The sequence below is a fragment of the Pelecanus crispus genome, chromosome Z (assembly GCF_030463565.1).
Source record: "Pelecanus crispus isolate bPelCri1 chromosome Z, bPelCri1.pri, whole genome shotgun sequence".
NCBI lineage: Eukaryota > Metazoa > Chordata > Aves > Pelecaniformes > Pelecanidae > Pelecanus > Pelecanus crispus.
In genome coordinates, this window is record NC_134676.1 from 21364143 (window position 1) to 21383496 (window position 19354).

General features: G+C 40.7%; 1 protein-coding gene across 2 annotated transcripts in view; it reads left to right on the forward strand.

Annotated features, from left to right (window-relative positions):
• Positions 1-5780: 5780 nt before the first annotated feature.
• GPBP1 (GC-rich promoter binding protein 1) overlaps positions 5781-19354 on the forward strand; it is a 37117-nt gene continuing 23543 nt past the window's right edge. For both annotated transcript variants that reach the window (XM_075726310.1, XM_075726311.1), the window contains exons 1-3: positions 5781-5836; positions 6758-7807; positions 8609-8676. The gene's annotated coding sequence lies outside the window, so the exon portion shown is untranslated. The remainder of the gene's footprint in view (positions 5837-6757; positions 7808-8608; positions 8677-19354) is intronic.

The following is a 19354-nucleotide window of genomic DNA, read 5'->3' on the forward strand; positions in this document are numbered from 1 at the left end:
GATGGTGGATAAAACTTGCATAAAGTCCTTACAAAAATGTTTTTCTTCACTGTATGTGGATGTGAAAAAATTCTAAATTAATCTAACCATTAAAAACTGGGAGAAATAAAATGTCAAGTTGGTGTCAATACCGATTTCTTTTTTTTTTTTAAAGAGAAAGGGATAAAACAAATAGATTTGGCTATGAAATGAACCTGCATTAAAATGAGATCTGTTCATATTTAAGTATGTGCAAGGTTCTATCATCATGCTGGTCATCTGTTCTCCTTAGTTCAAAATTAGTATGCTCTAAGGTCACAAGTTAGCTAGGTTCATTTTAGGGAAAATGCAGGAATTTTATGTTATAGACAAAAGGGTAGGGTAAAACAAACACCTTACGAAAAATTAGTCACTTGGTATCGTATGTTCAGCGCATAATTCCTTCAACTTGTTCCTTTTCATCTAAACTGTTTCTTGTGATTAACAAGATTAGTTTGAGTTCTTTGTGAAATTTAGAACAGTGGGTATTCACTTGCTGTTATTTCACTTTTCTGGGTGGAACAGGGCAGAAGTTGAATACCTTTAGAGTTTACTTGCTTATTATTTTAGAGAAGGGGTATAGCAGGACTTTATCCTTCAATAGAATAAATATCCTGTAGACAGCATTCATCTGGAACGTACTTGAAGAACAGTTGCACCCTTTTAACCTCAATTAATTAGCTGGATAACTTACATGAAAGGAATACTACTTAATGGAGATAAACCATTAAAATAGTTTCAAATAACCCTTGGTTTAATACCTACCCAATGATTCTGAAATGCATTCTTGGAGATGGATGCTTTTACTGTTAAAGGGGAAAAAGCTACCAGTCAGGCTATTTTCAGTTACAATACAGGTGAAAAACTTGAAATGGAGAAGCTGCTTTTTTAAAAGCTTGATAATCTTTTTACCTCCAATTAGTATAAACAAAAGAATGGCCTCTGAGTTCTTACCCTGGCTTTTCACTAGTGTCACCAAGATACTGATTCGCTTGGGTAGAAACGGGCATTGTCTCAGAGAGATAAAATGATCAATTAATTGCAATAATAGAGGTCAAATTTATACTTATGTGATATTCAAAATTAATACCTAGGTATTGCTTCAAAATATGAACTGTTATCTACAGCTTTATTGAAGTCTTTGCCCAGAATGCTGCTCCTGTCAAAGTTGGTGATAATTTTAATATTAAAGTTCTTCAGAAAAGAATGAGTCAACACACACTTATGTTTTAATTTTCAGACCTTCAGGATTTGCTAATTGTATAAAAGTGCATTGGGCACAGAGATGCTCAGAACTCTTGAAAAATTAAATAACTAGAGGTTATGCATCCTATAATGCAAATAATAATGGTCAATTCTTTAATACTGTCAAATCCTATTGTCTTATTTGTGTAGGTAGACCCACTGAAATCCTGAAGCAACTGGAAGAGTCATCTTGCCTTCCTTTCCTGGAAGGGATAACACATGTAAATAGGCAAGCTCAGATACTTCATACTAACGTTCATCGTGTAACTGCAAATGATAATGACTAGATGTTGCTATGCACTTTTGTATAATGTTTCCATTCTTTTAATTTTGTTACTTAATGTTTCATATTGTGAACACGCAGCTGAAAGATATTTAAACTGTGCAATAAGGACTGTTTATTAGAACTGTGTTCGTACTGAGGAATTCTCACTCTGGGATCTGATTCTACAAATAGTCCTCTGTTGAGAAGAACATACATTAGAACTGGGTTTTTATTATCAATATTAAGTGGCCATTTTCTCTCTAGGTTTTAAATATTGGGCTCACTGCAGCTGAAGCTTTCTGGATCAAGTCTGTATTAATCAGATTATAAACCTGTTATATGAAAATTTTGATTTTTGGCCTTCTGCCTGATTCTTTGGTTCAGATTGGCTGTATATTGGGCACACCGGGTTTTTAGTACAAGGTCAAATGTTTTGTACATCTTCATGGAGTGACACAGAAATGTGTAATAGTAAGGAATCAAGTATGTTGATCAAATATTTTTCTTGCTTAATTAACAATCGCTGAGTGTGTGATGTACTCACATAAATATTTTGTATACTACTCCTAGAACAAATGTAAGTCAGCACATTTCAAGTGCCTACCAAAATACATTCTTAACCTTTGGTCTCGTCCTTCATCCCATCATCCAAGTTAGTGCAGTGAATAATTTAATTTTAAATTCATTATACATTTTTCATATTAAAATGAGTTCTAAGACTTGTATTTAAACATGGATGGTTAGTATTTGGTGGGAGTTAAAATGTTTCTGGTTTCATTTCTTATACCTCAGAATTTCCCACACATTTTTGTTTCCTTGTATTTATTCAGTGCTTTCATATACTGATGTAGACAGTACCTGAATATGGAATGAGCTATCTCTCTTCAGTTCTCTCACAGTCTGTAGTCTGACCTACACCAAACAGGACCTTAAATTACATACAGTATTCAGAATACTAAATTTGGATGAAGGTGCTAAATCTGTTTTCCTTCTCTCTTCATCGAGCTACCTAGACGTACCTCAGTCATTCAAAACCAGTAATTATTCGCTTGTTCTTAAATCTCAACTGTTGTCTAAATTCCACATGAGTTACCCTTTGCTTGTACCATGGTTCATTGAAAGGACTTTTAAAACCAGGTGTGACCACCTGTGGCAAAAATCTTGGCTTACTTTTCCAAGTTCACTTAACAAAAGAGAACTGCTCATACGGATATATCTTTCCCCGCCATATTAATTTCCAACGTAAATGTCATCATAACCTCCTATACCAATTTTCCAACACAGACATGTTCTGCTCAGCCTACCTAATTTCAGAAGCTGTTAAATATTGATCACTTTAATGCTCTCGCCTTCTTCTGTGCTCTATATACTTCTGAAGATCCAGGTACAGTTTGGCTTCAGAAGATCAAATAATGTATTTTACAACCAAAAAATGCTATAAATACAGCCTCACAGATTTGCCGTTCTGGCAATCTTCTGTCTTACCTCTTGTTCTTCATGACAGACAATGACTATGTGCCAGGATTTCTTCATCAGTAAAGGAATACATACAGTTTTTATCAGTGTAGTTTAGTTAGTCCCCACACAAGCAAAACAACCTGTATTAGTAGAAACATTGTTTTGCTGGTATGTAAATTCCGTGTATAACAGGAGAACCAGCTGGTATAGTTAGTCTGCGCATGGCAGGAACCTCTTCCCAAACCAAGTTCACATGCCAGCAGGCTTGCAAATTAATTCCTTTAAACTAATCTTTGCACACTAAGAATGTCCTGTTGACTTTGCTGGAACTACTTGAATGCTTATGATTAGAAAGCTTGTAAACTATAGTGCGTGAGGAGAGCTCTTGATTTGAATTGAGTATGGGGTAAGGTATGATTTTAGTAAGGTAAGGAGATCACCTCCGCTGTTTGCCAGGTCAAAGCCTTGCTTCTCATGAAATGGAAGTGGCATTATACCATCATTTATGGAACAATTAGAGATGTAAATCAAACCCATTTCCCATTACTGCTTTAAAGTAATTTCCCTAATGACTATCACAGCTTTTCCTGTGGTTACTAAAATTGATGTGGTTATTGTCACCGGAAGGAAATAGAAGGATCATATATGAAGCAACACTAACAGAAACCTGTTAGGACGACTGATATGGATAAATTGAGAAACACAGTAAGTAGCAGGAGATTACCTTTTGATACCCAGGGTATATAACGTATTGCAAAGCCAGAAGATGCTCAGAATATCTGCACAGTGTGAAGGCTTTAGCCACAACTCACTCAAATTAATGGAAAGGTCATTTCAGATCATTAATACAGCCTTAACCGTGTGTTGTCAAGGTGGCCTGGAGATGCTGTATTGACTCTACACACTTTGCTTTCATGTTGCTTTGGGTTCACCTCTTATCATGTTTCCCCAGATACTGTTACCCATCGTATTTTAGGATTGTATATGTCGTTTTGTGACTTGTGTATGATCCCTTTGGTCAGAGCTTTCTTGCTATTACATGTGTTTGAATCACGCAGCATAGTGAGTCCTGGAGTCCGGCGATGTTTTTGGTGACTCTTTCTGATTGAACAAACCCATTAACTTCTAGCTACTACTGCAGCATATGTGTGATATGGGTTAAACTGATCAACGTGTAGGTTATGAATTACTATTTTGAAAAAGATTTTAATAAAGAAACTCGACAGTGTGGGCAGTTTTGGTACTGTGGTCCTAGTGACAGCACGTAGATGCATTGGACTTGGTTTCTTGGCTGGTGCCATGGTTCACAGTCGGGCCAGGTGGCAGAGCGCTGCCCTGCCTTTCCTGCTTGCGGTTTCAGGCTTGGCCACAGACTGTGAAAATAACCGAGGGCCACAGCGTATGCTCCATCACCCTGCCTGGAAAGCCTCAATTCTGCAGCACAGGTCAAGGTAAATAAAAGGACAAACCATTTCAAGGATGAGGTAGAGAAAAGAGATTGCGATGCAGACAAGATTGTGATGGGAACCTAGGAAAACACCATTGCTGTTAGAAATCGGAACTGGGGTTGACTACTACTGGAGTTGAGCTGAAGGTAAATGTGACCATACTGGTTTCAGAGCTTCTGTCAGGCTTTTTTTTTAAAGATGAAAATCTCAGGAATTTTTCTACTTTCTAATTTTCTCAGTTGTTGATTTTTAGTGATTTTTTTTCTAGTAATTGTTGCTTTCTAGTAATTTTATCCACGGATGAAAAGGGGTTATTTTGACAGTGTATATATACCTGCAAAAGACATAAAAAAATCTTACTGTTTGTCAGGGCTTTGAGACATTTTTGTAAGAAATCGGTGCATAATTCCAGTTCCTACAATAATTTAAATCTCATAGACAAAACTGCCATTGGAAGAAAATCCAGAATCAACGCAGGCTCTAAAAAACACTCGCCAGTACCCTTTCCAATGGTATTTAAACATCATTTTGTGTATTTAATGTTTCGCCTAATTAACTGCAAAATAACTTGACTCGCGTTGGAAATGAGGTTTCGAAATCGCAAAAGGTTAATTCAGAGGCTCCGTCCCCAGGCTGCAAAAATCCGTCCCGTCTCCTTCGCGAAGGCCGGCGCCGAATGGCTGCGTGCACGTCGAGCCTGCTCCCACTCGCGCGGGGAGCTGCTTCAGTAATTGGGTGACGATGCCGATTTTGCCGTCGTTAAATGGCGGCCCGGGGCTCCTGCTCGCCTCGGGCCGCGCGCTCTCACCCCGCAGCCCGCGCGGGCTGTGGAGACCCGGGGCGCCCGCTCCGCCGCCCCCCCCCCCACCCCCGCCCTTCCTCACGGCGGCGGCGGGGCTCTCCCCGGCACCGGCCGCGCTGCTGCCGGGGCCGCGCTCGCCGGCCGCTCCCGCCCACGCAGGCGGGGGACGGCCCTTCCCGCGGCGCCCGCCCCGGCTGCTCCGACCCTCGGCCTGAGCCCGCGTCTCGGCGCCGGCGGCCCCGCTTCGCCGCCTCGGCGCGGCACCGCCGCTGCCGGTAGGGCTGGCGCGGCGCGGGCTGCTGGGCTGCGCCGCCGCACGCTCCATTACGGCGGCGCCGGGGACTCCCGCGGGCGGGGCGGGGCGGGGGCGGGGGGCGGGGCGCGCGCTGGGGATTCCCCCGCCGCCGCGCGCGGAACGTTCGGGATTGTTCCGTGACGTCACGGCAGGGGGGCTCCCGCCGGCGGGGCGGGGGCGGGGTCGCCCCTCGGGCGGCGGGCGGGAAGCCCCGCCCCGGGCTCCCGCGGGATCGCGCGGCGGCTCTCGCGAGGCTTGTGCGCGCAGAGCATTGCGGCTCGGAGCGGCGCCATTTTGGGAGCGAGGCGAGCGGTGTGTGTGTGCGTGTGTGTGTGTGTGTGTGTGTGTGCGCGCGCGCGTGTGCGTGCGCGCGCGGGGGGGTGTGCGCGTGCGGCGCTCTCGCGCCCGTGGCCCTCGCGGCTCGCGGGGGGCGGGGGGGGGGGGGAGAGGGGAGCGGCCTCCGCCGCCGGGCCCGGGGCCCCCCCCCCGCCCCCCCCCCCAAACCCCACCCCCCCCCCCCCCGGGCGTCTGGCGGCGGCGGGCCGGGGGCGGTGGGGCCGGGGCGGGCACTGGCGTGCGGGGCGCCGGGCCGCCCCGTTCCCTCCCCCGCGGCGCGGCCAGGCCCGCCCTCGGGGAGGGCAGGGGGAGCCGCCCCCGGCGGGGCGGCCGGCGGCGGCTGCGGGGGGGCAGCGCGGCCCCCCGGGAGGGCAGGGCGAGCGCCCAGCGCGGGCCGGCGGAGCCCGTCCCCGCGGCAGCAGCCCGGTCGCGGCCGGGGAGCTGCGGGTCCGCCCGCGCCCTTGGCTCCTTCCCCCGGGCCGCGCCGCCGGGCTCGTCCGGTGCTTCCGCTCGGTGTCCCTGGCCCAGGTCAGCGCCTCCCTCCCGGGTGCTTTCTGCAGACCTGTTTATCTTTCCCAATAAAATGAGAAATGCCCCTTTCTTTCCCCCCCCCCCCCCCCCCCCCCTTTTTTTTTTAAATTTTTTTGTTCTCCTCCTTTTCTCTCGGGAATCGGAGGCAGGAGAACGCCTTCGCCGATAGGCTGCGTTCTCCGATAAACCTGCCCGCTGCTTTCTCCGGGATGTGCGTGAAGGCTTAACCGAGGCTTCTGTACTCGGGTTCGGCTCCCTGATTGCATGTGTGATGGCTTTTTGAGATTCAGGTTTACGTGTCTAACGCCAGTTCAGATTTCAAAAGGGAAAATTGATCGTCTTGGTTCTTTTTACCGTAGGCAGTTTGGATTGCAGAGGGAGTCCTGGATGTTTGCAGCCTTTTCCTTCAGCTGGTAGGGAGGAAAAAAGGTGGAAACCGACCTGCTGCTGTTGCTTCTTGTGAAAGGGGAGAAATACCGGACACTGTTCTGGGATTATTTGTCCAAGTGCTTCGTCCTGAAAAGGCTTCTGAAACAATCAGTAGGCATCTGAGAAGTGAATTGGAAGTTTGAAGTCGTGAGCTTTTTCTTTCTGGCAGTGCCGAGCACGTCACCCTTGGACGCTTTTGTCCACATGGCATGGATACGTGGCTGAATTTATCAAGTTCTGAATTTTTAGCTGCCAAAATAAAGTGCTTTCTTGCTTTTAGACGCAGTTTTCTTCTAGGCGACGTTCTGTCTGAGTCATAGGCATAACCAGTTTTGTTAACTGGCTCCAGATTAAATGCAGCCTGAGTCACTGTGTAGACATTGCTGAAAAGTTTCATGGCAGATATTTTCACCTTATCTTATTTTTTAGATTTTCTGACATAGCCTTCTGCCATTTTGCAGTGAGACCTATTTTCTAAATGAAGAATCTAATAGATGTTTGTTTATCATTTTTTCTTTTATATTTTATTTAATATTTTCCTTGAAAAATGTTGCTGCCAATAAGCAGTATGGAGATATCCAGATAGCTGTTGTTCACAAATGCCTCTGTTACCCAAAGCTAGGAAACGTTCTACAGTTCAGATGTGAAATTTGGATTTTTGGCTTCACAGTTTCTGGTGTAAAAAGTATATTTATTTCACCTGGAGCTGATGCTTCTTACTGTGTATGGAATAGACAAGAGAAGAAGCTGTCAGGGGAAAAAAAAAAGCTTTTTAAGACAGAGAGTTGGCAAATTTTGGAAATAGCCTTGCGGAATCTGGAAGCAAGAAGGATGGGTAGCTGATTTCTGTGAGGTCAAATCTATGTCAAACAGCTACAAATGTAGTATCAACAAGAACTCGGGATATTATCTCAAGGAAAACAAACTGGAAAAATATAAATCACGCAGTACTAACACCTTGTGTGGTCCTCTTGGATTAGGTAAGTGTTGTAGTGTTCATAAATCAATTTACAACTGAATAAACATTTTATCAGTAGGATGGTTAAACCAGTAACGTTTGCTGCCTGGAGGTTGTTGGTTTTTTTTAGAACATTGAAATGACCTCAAAGAATTGAATTTTTACTTGTTGTTTTTAATAATTAATGGAATAATTCTTTAAGAATTTGAACAATACATGTGCAGGGAGAAATGTGTAGGTAGGAGTGTGATTTTTCTGGGACATTAAAAAATAGATATATCTAGACTGAATCTGTAGGTAACTTAGCTTTCATGTTAATACCGTAATCTCAACAATGAGCTATTATACTTATTGAACAAGTCTGCTGGATGGCTTGCACATCTCAGTCCTTCCATTTGTATTGGATGTTTTTGCAGCATGAAGGTACTGATAATGTACAGGGGGTTTTTGGGTGGGTTTTTTTGTTGGGGTTTTTTTTTTTTTTTTTAATGTCCTTCCACTGTTCTTAGTCACTTATGGAAGCCAGAAATCAGTTTACTGCCTATGCAAACTAGCTTTCTAATGTGTTGATATTTTAAAGTTGGGTTCAGATTAATTTCCTGTTCTGTAATGGGAATGAATGAGTCTGGTCTGCAAGTATAACGCTACAAAAAACCTCCACCTTTTTGGTAGGATTCAGACAAAATCTAGTGGTGAACTAACTAATTTTACATGTTATTTTTGGATGCATTGCTGTCCTCTTCTTCCTGTAGTGGTTAAAAGTTTCTGAAGATAGACATAGTTTAAATGTTGCAATTAATATGTTTACAATAATTTTTTGTAGGTTTGCATTCAGCTGAATTGCTACTGCCTCAAAGAAAATTAAGATGGACAGAACGACTTAATTCAAAAGTCAGTGGTAATTTTACTTAAGTTCTCTCCCCCTACCTCACCTTGATTATTCATAAAGCTTTAAATAATTAAAGCATCATTGGATAGACTGCAAACTGAGTGTCTGGTGAATGTGACACATTTACCTTAGCTGCCACCTTTTAGAAAAATTTTCAGAGCTTCTGCAAGACTGAAGTAGTAGTAGTAGGAGGAGGAGGAGGAGTGAGCTAATGGAAAAAAAGAATGGTTTTCTCTAAGGGCAATGCAGAGATGTTTGGGAAGATGGCTTGTGTTAAAGCCTTGTAGGAAAAGTAAAGTTAAGCATGTGAAACTGTATCTAAAGATTACTACAGTGTGTTTTCCCTCTGTAAGTTGGTATTTTGACTACAAATGAAAGGCTTGCATCTAAATAAGTTTTTTAAATTCTGAGGCTCACTGAAGTAATTCTGTCCTGTGTATTGTCGGTATCTAAAGGTTGATCTAGCTTCAGTATTTTGCTTTCTTTGGATGGCCTTGCTGTTTTGTTATTTTAACTTCTATTTCAATTTTGTTGTTTTGACAACATGGAAACCGTGGAATGTGAATAGGAGGCTGTTTCTGTAACCTCTTGTATCTGTGGCTTGTGGCTCTTCTACTTTGAGTCGCAGCGTGGCTGGGGATTGACTGAATTAACTGAGCCACATGTGAAGGAACCAACCAACAGAGAAAGAATGATCTTCATTCCTTTAGTTAGATTAATCTGTGTTTTGTTTGAAAGCATTTGGTAAATGGAAAGAGTTCAGGCATGAGTGGCCATTTCATTTGATTTTTGTCTATTGTATAGTTATAAACAATAGTAGTACAAGTACTTGCTTCTTACAGAAATAGCAATGTATCTCTTTTCAAGCTATTAACTTTCAGTGCTGTGAGATACTTTTACCTCTTGACAAGAGGCTCTCACTGAAATCAAGGAGCTGCATCCCCTACTTACTGTTTTGGGTGACATCTTTATCTGGACTCTTTCCCTTCTGGAGGTCTTGAAGAGTTTGGTTTTTAGCTTCATTAAATTAACTCTGTCTTCACATCTCTCTGCTGGTAGGATAATTCTTTTCTTTTCACCGTGTTTGCACTTGGGCAGTGCAGGTGTTCTTACTTGTACGCATATGTACTTGACAAGGATTCAGGCATGTTTTACAGCTGTGCCCTTGTACTCTAAGCAAAATTCATACATGGGTGAGGCCCACTGAAAAGAAGATGCCTAGCATGCTGGTCTACTTCAATTCGTTCTTTAGGTTTTTATTTGTATAGTGCTGACAGTTTGTTAAGTGGTTTGCAGACAACTATGAAGATAAGGTCTTTGCCCCCAAGAACTCATACTTTAAGCCTTGATGTAAACATAGCATTTGTGCTGGAATAACTGTCAGCACCTTGGCTCTTTTACTGATGCATTTATTCTGGTAGAATCCTAAAATGGGTATATTTGTATTGAAAAATTGTCTTGAGTGGTGTAGGCTGCTCTGCTGTGTGAAAAAAAAAAAACAAAACAACCCAACCTGTTGGTGGAAGCTTTTAAGAGTAAGCAGAATTTAAACTTGCAGCAAAGCTTAAGTGGAATTAAATCTGTTAAGTGATATGGGGAAGTTACATAGATACTTAGCTTTGTTAGTACTTCACAAGTTAATGTACTTTACACTCCTTCTTTTTCCTCCATTCTAATGAGATTCTTGTGGTTAAAATGTGTGGATAAAACAGTGTGACAGTGATAGTTCACCAGTAACTTCTGGCGAAGTTGCTTTTGTTTGTTTTTTAGTACTAGGAGTGAATTCAGTCCTGCAAGGAGAGCTATTTGCAGGTGTTACTAGAAACAAACTTCAATGAGACTTGGCATGCTTTTTGTTTGGTTTTTTTGTTACTGTGTGTGTTTGAGCAGTAGTATCACACGCTAAGTGATGATAATGCCCTGTGTGGTGTGATCAACTCTTTCACACTCACCTCCTGTCATATTTTGGGTAAACATAGTCAGGGAAACATCTGAAATACATAGCATTGGTTTTCTGCTTATTATTAGTTTTATGCTTAGGATATGTCAAAACAGCTACCTTTTTCAACTGCTTTTTCTTCAGATCCTTGTGAAGACTCCAAAGTGCAAAAGAATATCTGTTGGGTTTTGTTACGTAAAGTAAGCTGAATGGGATGGTGATGTTATTGCACTAACACTTTAGCTTTTGGACTTTGAAGCTTGCAAAGGGCAAGAGATTAGCATTTGTCTAGCTTTCTGCTAAATGGTACTGCAACTGTGTAGGGTTTCAAGCAGAAGGAACCTGGTTGTAGTTTACATTCAAATATGAAGTTATTCTGTGTTATGAAATAGTTTGCTTTTATTAACTTAGGTTTTGGTACAGCACAAGCAGGAAAAAGTTTCTTGATAAAAATGATGATTTAAGTTATTCAAAGCTCTCTCATTAACTTTGGCTGTTTCTAAAACATTTCCTGAAAGATGTTTTGATTGTTGTGATATTAATATTTGATTCACAGAAGTGATGTAAACCCTGTTGCTTGTGACCCATATCTCTATGTAGAAAGGGGACCACATGATAAAGAGCAGTGGTTGGGATATTTAGAACACCAGTGTCCCCCCAGGTCTGCCCACATTCTAGATCCCTGTGCAAAACAAAGTGTGCTTTAGTCGATTCATTCTCACATAAGGAATTTGAGCTCTAAGTAGAAATGAAGGTGGGTTTTCCTTAGGCTTTATTGTTTGTTTTTTGCTAAGTCACTGTGAAGCTAGGTTTTAGGGCTGTGGCTGTACTAGAGAATGAGTTGACTATAAATGGCGAAAAAATTGACCATTACAGTTTGACTCTGTACAATTCTCATACCTAGGCATGTCATAAGACTTTTGGAGGTGTTCAGATTTGGCAGAGGACCTCGCACCTTCCTCACTGTTCTTCCAGAAGCATTAGTTCTCATACTTCTTTTTGAAAGATGAGGCAAGAAGGTAAATTAAAAAAATGTGTGGGTGTTTTCTTTCGTTGTTCTTTATCGTCCAGTGCTAGAATACTCATCAGAACAGTTCTGTATTGGATGGTGGGGACAGCGATACTAAAACCAGAGATTTTACTTTCTCTGCAGTAGCACAGTTGAGAAACAAGAGGCTTCAGTTGAATTGTTCAGAAGTTTTTAATGTCTGTTGAACCAGTGGGAGAGAAGACCTTCAAAGGTTCAGCTCTCTTTCTTTTTATTGGAGGTGTGACTCTTTGACAATGAATTTTGGAGGACCAAAGAACTTGAGAGAGTTACCATACCCAAACTTAAACTTGTTTGTAAATTATATGTCTGTAAACCATCTTCTACACTGAAATGTAGCGGGGGGCAGGATGTGTGTGTGTGACAAGCACACTTTCCCTTCAAAGTGTTAAAAGGTTGGTTGTAAAGATTTAAGCTTATTCTGCTGTTGTGGCTATGCATTTACATGGAGAGAAAGGAAAGAAAATAAATAATCTTTAGTTCAAGTAGTTGTCATGCTTTTGCACCTACTTGTGATCAGTAGAAATGCTTCCATTTTCAAAAACTCTGTAAAGCTTGTGTTAGGGTTTGAATTTTTTCTGTTTTATTAACATGCTGATTTTGGATAGCAAAATAACTTGAAATTGGCTTTGTTCAAACTGTATGAATTACAGAGTAAGGAAGATCTCTAACAAGCTGTGTCTTTAAAAGGGGAATGAAAATTGAGATGTATAGGGTATAAACAAAAGTATTGTTTAAAGCTTACACTTGCCAACTTTACTTGAAATTAGTGCTACTCTTGACTGGAGATAACAGGGAGGGATCTGTTACCACACTGTTTTTTTTGTTGAAAAGAAAATGGGTTTTGTGGCAGAAGAAGAAACTTTTGATGGAGCGGGTTGTTTCAAAGGCCTGCTTAGTTTGAGAAAAATCCTGAACATTTCTGTTTATGAAGAGAGACTGTGTAGTCTGATAGCTAGGACTTGTGTGTATAGTTTCTTTGCCTAATTCGGAGCAAAACTTTGTAGTTTTTCTGTGGCTGATGCTACATAGGTGAAATAAATGTTTGAAGCTGGCCCAAGACAGGAGAAATGAAGGGTCAATTTATTCTGCAGCTTGGTTATTCCAGAGTTGCACTGTTTTAGTGAGAACTTTGCCTGCTGCTGATGCTTCTTCAGGAAAAAAAAAAAAGAAAGACCTTGGCAAATAGCTTTCTCTTTTTGTTGTCACAAAGTGCAGTACAGTTGGTGTTTAGCAAATCTCTGATAGTAAACATTCAATTTTAATTCCCTCCTAGAAAACTGTGTGCCTTCTTTCCCTTCTTGTTAGATGGTCACTCCTTTCTAAGATGTCATACAGACTTGCTCTTGGATCCCTCTGAAATTCATATATATGCTTTGTTTGTCTTCCTGGCTTAATAAGGATTTGATGTACTTGGTGCAGCTCGTTACCAAGGAAGCAAAGCAGCAAAAGTAGCAACAAACTTGAGACACCGAATAATATATAATCTTTTATTTTTTTTTCTGCCATAACAACACTATAGTATACTTTAATTGTGATGGCTTACAACCTTTTTTTACCCTATTTATTATACTAAAACTTATGGTGGCAAGGTGAGGGTGGATTGTCAAACAAGTGTGTAGCTGAGGGGTGGAGTTAAGTTTCTCATGTGTAGTTTGTGGTGTGCTGTACTTATGGTAATAATAATCTGGGAGGCATTAGGTAAAAGGTCATAGGTATGTGCCACTTAGATATGCATATATCCTAATTTTAGACTTTCCTGAAAACTATGAATGTGCATATATCCATGTGCTTTTAACATTTATTCTGTCCGTTGGTATCTCTATGCAAATCAATAGACTGAATTTCTAAACTGGTCTCCAGGGAGCATCAAGAGATTTGAATTAATATCTCCTCCTAACTTTGCAAATTCGTGGCTTGAAGCTTCCTTATTTCCCCCCCCCCCTCCTTATAACTTTGCTACTCCACTTGCAGCTTCAAATATTCCTAGCTATTTGAGTTTATATTGCCTTTTATTTTAATTGTCTTCTGACAATCTCTGAAATAGCCAGTGTCACAGAAACCGCTTTCTGTAAAATAATATAGGCTGTCCATAGAGCATGGGAAGTGTAGAAGCTGAAAATGCAGAACCATTTTTCCTTGTCTGTAGCTTCTGGTGAGATGGTTTCATCTGTCAGCTTTTTTTTTTCCCCTGATTTTTAGCATTATTTTAAAATTTGTTTTTTCCTATAAAATTTTGGTCAGCTCTATTTAAATTTGATGTATTTATTAATAATGGCAAATCCATAAGATGGCCAAAAGCATACAACCTTTTAATAAATTAAGTGTTTAGATTGTAGGTGCTTTGGCTATTTTACTGTTATAGTGACCAGCCTTTTCCTTATTACAGTGATGTCACCATTTTTTATGCTAGGACTGTATGAAAAAGCAAAGCTGTTTTTTATTTATTCTGGTAGTTCAGACAAATAGTGTTAGCAAATGCATCTTGCCAACAGTAGTGAAACCTGTCTTAAGTATTGAAGACAGCTTTCTGGGCTAGGGAAATACTTTTATTTTGTACACTTGAAGAGACCTCCCTGAGTTTGGATCTCTTCAGTACCATTGGGACTGTCTTTCCTTTGCCAGCTAAATACTGGTTAGACAAGTTAAACAACATGCCCTTAAAATTGGGTGGGGACTGTCTCTGATCTCATGTCCTTGTCATCTTCAAGTTCAGCTGTGCTTTTTTCTCCACCGTCGGTGGAGAAAGGATCAGGTTAGGGAACACTTAAATAAGATACATGTAAATCCATGGTGCTTACAAGATGCTCCCATGAGTACAGAGGGAGCTGGCTGATGTCATTGCAAGGCCATTCCTTACTGTCTTTGAGAGGTCTCACAGTCGTTGGGAGAGGCTCTTGAGTATTTGAAGAGAGCAAATGTCAATCCTGTCATAAAGAAGGGTAAGAAGGAGGATCCAGGGAACTACAGCCAGTCAGCCTCATTTCAGTCCACGGGAAGGCGGTACAACAACTAATCCTGGAAACTGTTTCCAAACAGCTGAAGGACAGGAAGGTGAGTGGGAGCAGTCAGAATGGCTTTATGAAGGGGAAATCATGCTTAACAAAGTTAATAGCACTCTACAATGAGGTGACTAGCTTGGTAGGTGAATGGAGAGCAATGGATGGTGCTTATCTTGACTTCAGTGAGGCTTTTGATATTGTCTTCCATGACATCCTCTTAGAGAAGCTGGCAAAGTATGTGTATAGAAGCGAATGATGAGGTGTACAAAAAACTGTTTGTAATGGCCAGGCCCAGCTTATCAGGGTTGTGATCAGTGGCACAAAGGCCATTTGGAGGAAGCTGTTATTGTTGTACCCCAGGGTTCAATATTGCAGCCCATACTATTTAACATCTTCATTAAAGTCCTGGACAATGGGGCAGAGTTTGCAGATGATACAAAATGGGGAGGAGCGGCTAATACACTAGATGTTTGTGCTGCCATTCAGAGGAACCTGGACAGGACGGAGAACTGGACAGAGGATCCTCATGATGTTCAGCAGCAGGAAAATGTGAAGTCCTGCCTCTGGGGAGTAGTAGCTGCATATGCCAGTAAATGCTGGGGGCTGACTGGTAAGCAGCTCTGCAGAGAAAGACCTGGGGGCCCTGTTGGACAACAAGCCAGCCATGAGCCAGCAATGCATCCTCATAACAAATAAGGCCAACATCTCCCTGGGCTACATTAGGAAGAGTGTTGCCAGCAGGTCGAGGGGAGTTCGTCTTTCTACTCAGCTCAACCCTGGTGAGGCTACGTGTGGAGCACTGCATCCTTTTGTAGGCTTCCCGGTACAAGATTGATACGGACTTGGTGGAGCAAGTTCAGCAAAGGACCACAAAGATGATAAATGGGCTGGAGCATCTTTCCTATAGGAAGAGGCTGATACTGGTTTTGATCTTCTAAGGAAGTACGAGTCGGTCCTCAGTCTTTCAGAACACTCTCTGGATGTTATGTTTTAATTTTTCAGAAGATACTTGCCAGATTTAAAATTAGTAAGCCATCAAACTAATATTTTTCTCATGTAAAATTCTGTGAAGGTGAGAACAGTGAGGGAAACTTTATCTTTGTTAATGCTGTTGATGGGACTACAGACGGTTGGGACAAGAGTACATAGTGTGCCCTCAGAAGGATGTTACAAGGTAGCAATACTTCCTTGCAAGGTGATACTTAAAGTTCATAACCCTGTCTGTGATTGTGTTGTTGAGACATTCCTCCAATAATCTGCAATGGGTGTGGACCTGGGAAAATAAAAGGTAGGATTACATGCTTTTACACTTGATTCTTGTAAGTCGCAAAATTGTTACAGTGTTTACAGTTAAATATATTAAAAGTCTGATACTAAATGCATTTCCTGTAGGTAGAGCTACTTAAAGCAAATAATGAGAATATTCTTAAAAAATCACAGCAATTATTACCTTATGCTGTAGCCCTTTCAGGTTTCTGTACTTTAACAATCAGGCTCATTTTTTCTTGTTTGGCCTGTTTATAGAAAACAACATGGAACTAAAATTCAGAATGCTTTAATTACATCTGCTTGTTCTGCGCTCTGTCCTTGCAATATCTCAGAAGATGATTTCTTTCCCCCTCGCCCCCTGTCTGCGGGCTCTCATGTCCACTTATGCAGCCAGTGCAGAGATTCCCTTGAGATGAATTCTGATGGGAGTCACTTTTCCAACTCCTGAAGAGTATTATGCACTTCCAGTGATGCTGTATGGCTGTTTTTAGTGTTGTGGAAGTAGACAAATAGAGAGAGGGTTTCTAATGCTGGAAAGACTTGACGAATGGAATTGAAGCTAGAAGTAGTTGTGGATAAAGGATCATCGTTATAAGGGAGCAGGAGTGATCATTTAAATTATTTTTTATGTAACTAGTTTATTCCAGACCTCAGTAGCCTTTACTTTCTCGATGATATGTTTAAGGCCAGGTTGAAGACATTTGTAAAGGAAATCAACTATTCTTCCACTGTGTTAGAAGCAGCAGTGCAGGAGACATATGGATTTCTAGTATGTGAAGGAAGTCAGGTTAGATCGTAAGTGTTCCAGTGTTTGAGTTGGAGAATTGTTTGTGGGGGGTTTTTTGGGTTTGGTTTTTTTTTTTTTTTTTTTAAATGCTTTGTCAAGTCTAGTTGTTTCCAGCATTTTATAGATGCCTGGCATGGGAAAACAAAAGTCTAGGTCTGTCTTCTTGTCTTAACCTTTTGCTCCATAACTTTAGGCAGCACAACTACTTCTGGTTTAGTGCTGCAGCTTAGTGAATTAATAAATGTGCCTAATTCTGTCTGTAGTGACTCTGCATTTACCCTGTTTGTAATGAGTCTGGTATGTGACTGCACTGTATTCCCATTTTTTTATGTGCTGAGCAGAGATGCAGGCTGGACTACATACACTTGCTAGGGTACTGCCCTGTGCTTAGCCTGTAATTCTGTCATGCTTCACTAGTGGTTAGAAACTACTGCCATGTATTGCCAGTCTGCCTATTTGGTGAAATTGTTCAGGAGTGAAGGGGGGGTCGAATCTGTAACTGATATAGTTGTGGTGGTGGCAATCCCTAATTTAGGACAAATGGTATGAGAATGAGCAAGCATTTCTCCCCGCCCAGTAAATATGGGAGGGGGGGAAGAGATTTTAAAAAAAAAAAAAAAATTACTGCAAGAAATTACACAATTTTTACTAAAATGTAAGAAATAATTGTTAAACCCAAGATGCATTCCATAACCCTGTTTTGGATAGTTTGTTTAACTGAATCTCCTTGATCTATGTATTTCATGCCCCTGTTTTATGTGCTAACTGCATGGAGATTTTTAGCTTACAAACAAGCTTTGCAAGCAAAACTTGAATGTTGGTAATTTTGGCTGTTCCATATTTTGTCCCAGTAATAGTGAATGTGAATTAAAGGTTGCAGATAAGGTGAAAATTGTAATATAAGATGTAGCTTGAAGAAACTCTTTGCTAAAGTAATCTAAAAGTAAATTAATGAAAAAGTTCATGAATACTGGGTGTTTTCTGCTTTTGTACCATGTTGAATTCTATCTGTGTTATTACAGGAGAGAAAAAAAAGAATTTGATTTATACTTTGGTTGTGGGTGTTCTTCATGCTTAAAAAAAAGTTTGTTTTCTAAACACTGTATTGATTTCAAGTAGCAGGGGAGAGAGGGGAAAAAACTTTCTGGGGAAACTATTCTCATATGGTTACCACCTAAGATGCGACAAAGTGGATTAATTATTACCATGTTATTTTTGTGTACAAGCATTGTGCTACACACTCTTTAGTTACAATTATTGGTTTCTGACTTAGAAACATAGTAAGAATTGACAGGTTCAAATATTTGTTTTAAGTCTTAAAATTCCAGAATCTTGTTCTGATCTTCATAACTGTGTGTCCAGCCTACATCTACTATGGTTGGTATCTTCTTGTAATTCTTACGGTGTTTTGGATTAAGACATCCCTTTTCTTGGTGGAATTTACTCCTTCAGGTGTTTATAACCACTGTTTAAATACATCTTAGCTCCTCATTTTGTGAGGCAAAGCAAGCCAAGTAGTTTTCTTAGACTTTCCTTGTCCCTGGTCACTGAAATACTTTGTTATTGCACCAAGTAAAATTTGAGATTTCTGTGCTATTATTCTAAGTGATATTTTACTTGTATCTTTTCCTGTGATGATTTAAAAAAGAAAAACGCAGTAGTAGGAAAAATTGACTATACTGTTTAGTATTTGCTTTCTTCATTTAATTTGGTAAGCACAAGCTAAACTAACAATAGTTGTTTTAGTTCCATTTTTTTGTTGTTTTTGCAGAGTTTTGGGAGTTGCCTCTAGATGTTTTTTTCTTTGCCTTTTCACAGAAGTCTTGACTCCTGATTCATGCAGTGGCTTTCTGCTTCCCTTTTCTAGCATGTTACTTTTTCTGAAACAGAGGCAGTATATCACATTTTCCCAAACACTCTTCAGATGACACAAATAAGTTTGTTTAGAAAGTAGTGTTTCCAGCTGCTTTAAAACTGGTGAAAAATGGTTCCTGTCACAAAAGGACCTTATTGACTCAACAGTAAAAAAACCCAGCCCAATCTTTTTTGGATGTTGGTTAAGCATACTTGGTGCAGTGTTCTTATTTCAGCTGCTAATGTGGCTCACACTGGATGACTGAGTTATGTTTATGACAAATCTCTTCACTGTGCATGATTTGGAACCAGCTGTTCATTATTCTTTGGCATTCACTGCCTTATTATTGAAGATTACACTTCACAAAACTATAGAATTAAATTTCATATACTTGAATATTGGAATAATTATTGCATGTTACCTGGAACAAAATGCTTTGCAGATTTCTCTCAGATCCCCCCCAAGAAGTAGATTTTAAGAACAGGTTTTTTTCTTTGCTGTAAACTGTTCTACTGTCCACAACACAGCAAAACATAAATTTTATCTAAATTTATGGGCTATGGAAGGCATTATTTTCTGAAGTCACTACATAGTACTTGAATCAGACACCAGAGGCTATTGCTGAGATGAGACGGAGTATTTTGACCAGTCTGATTAGAAATGTAAATGTATTTGAGTGCTAATGGTATGAGGATAGTAGTACTTCAGTATCTTTTTCTTACCTTCTAGAACTGTGCAGCTGTGCTTCAGTAATAAACAACCTGAGCCAAGTTAGCTTTT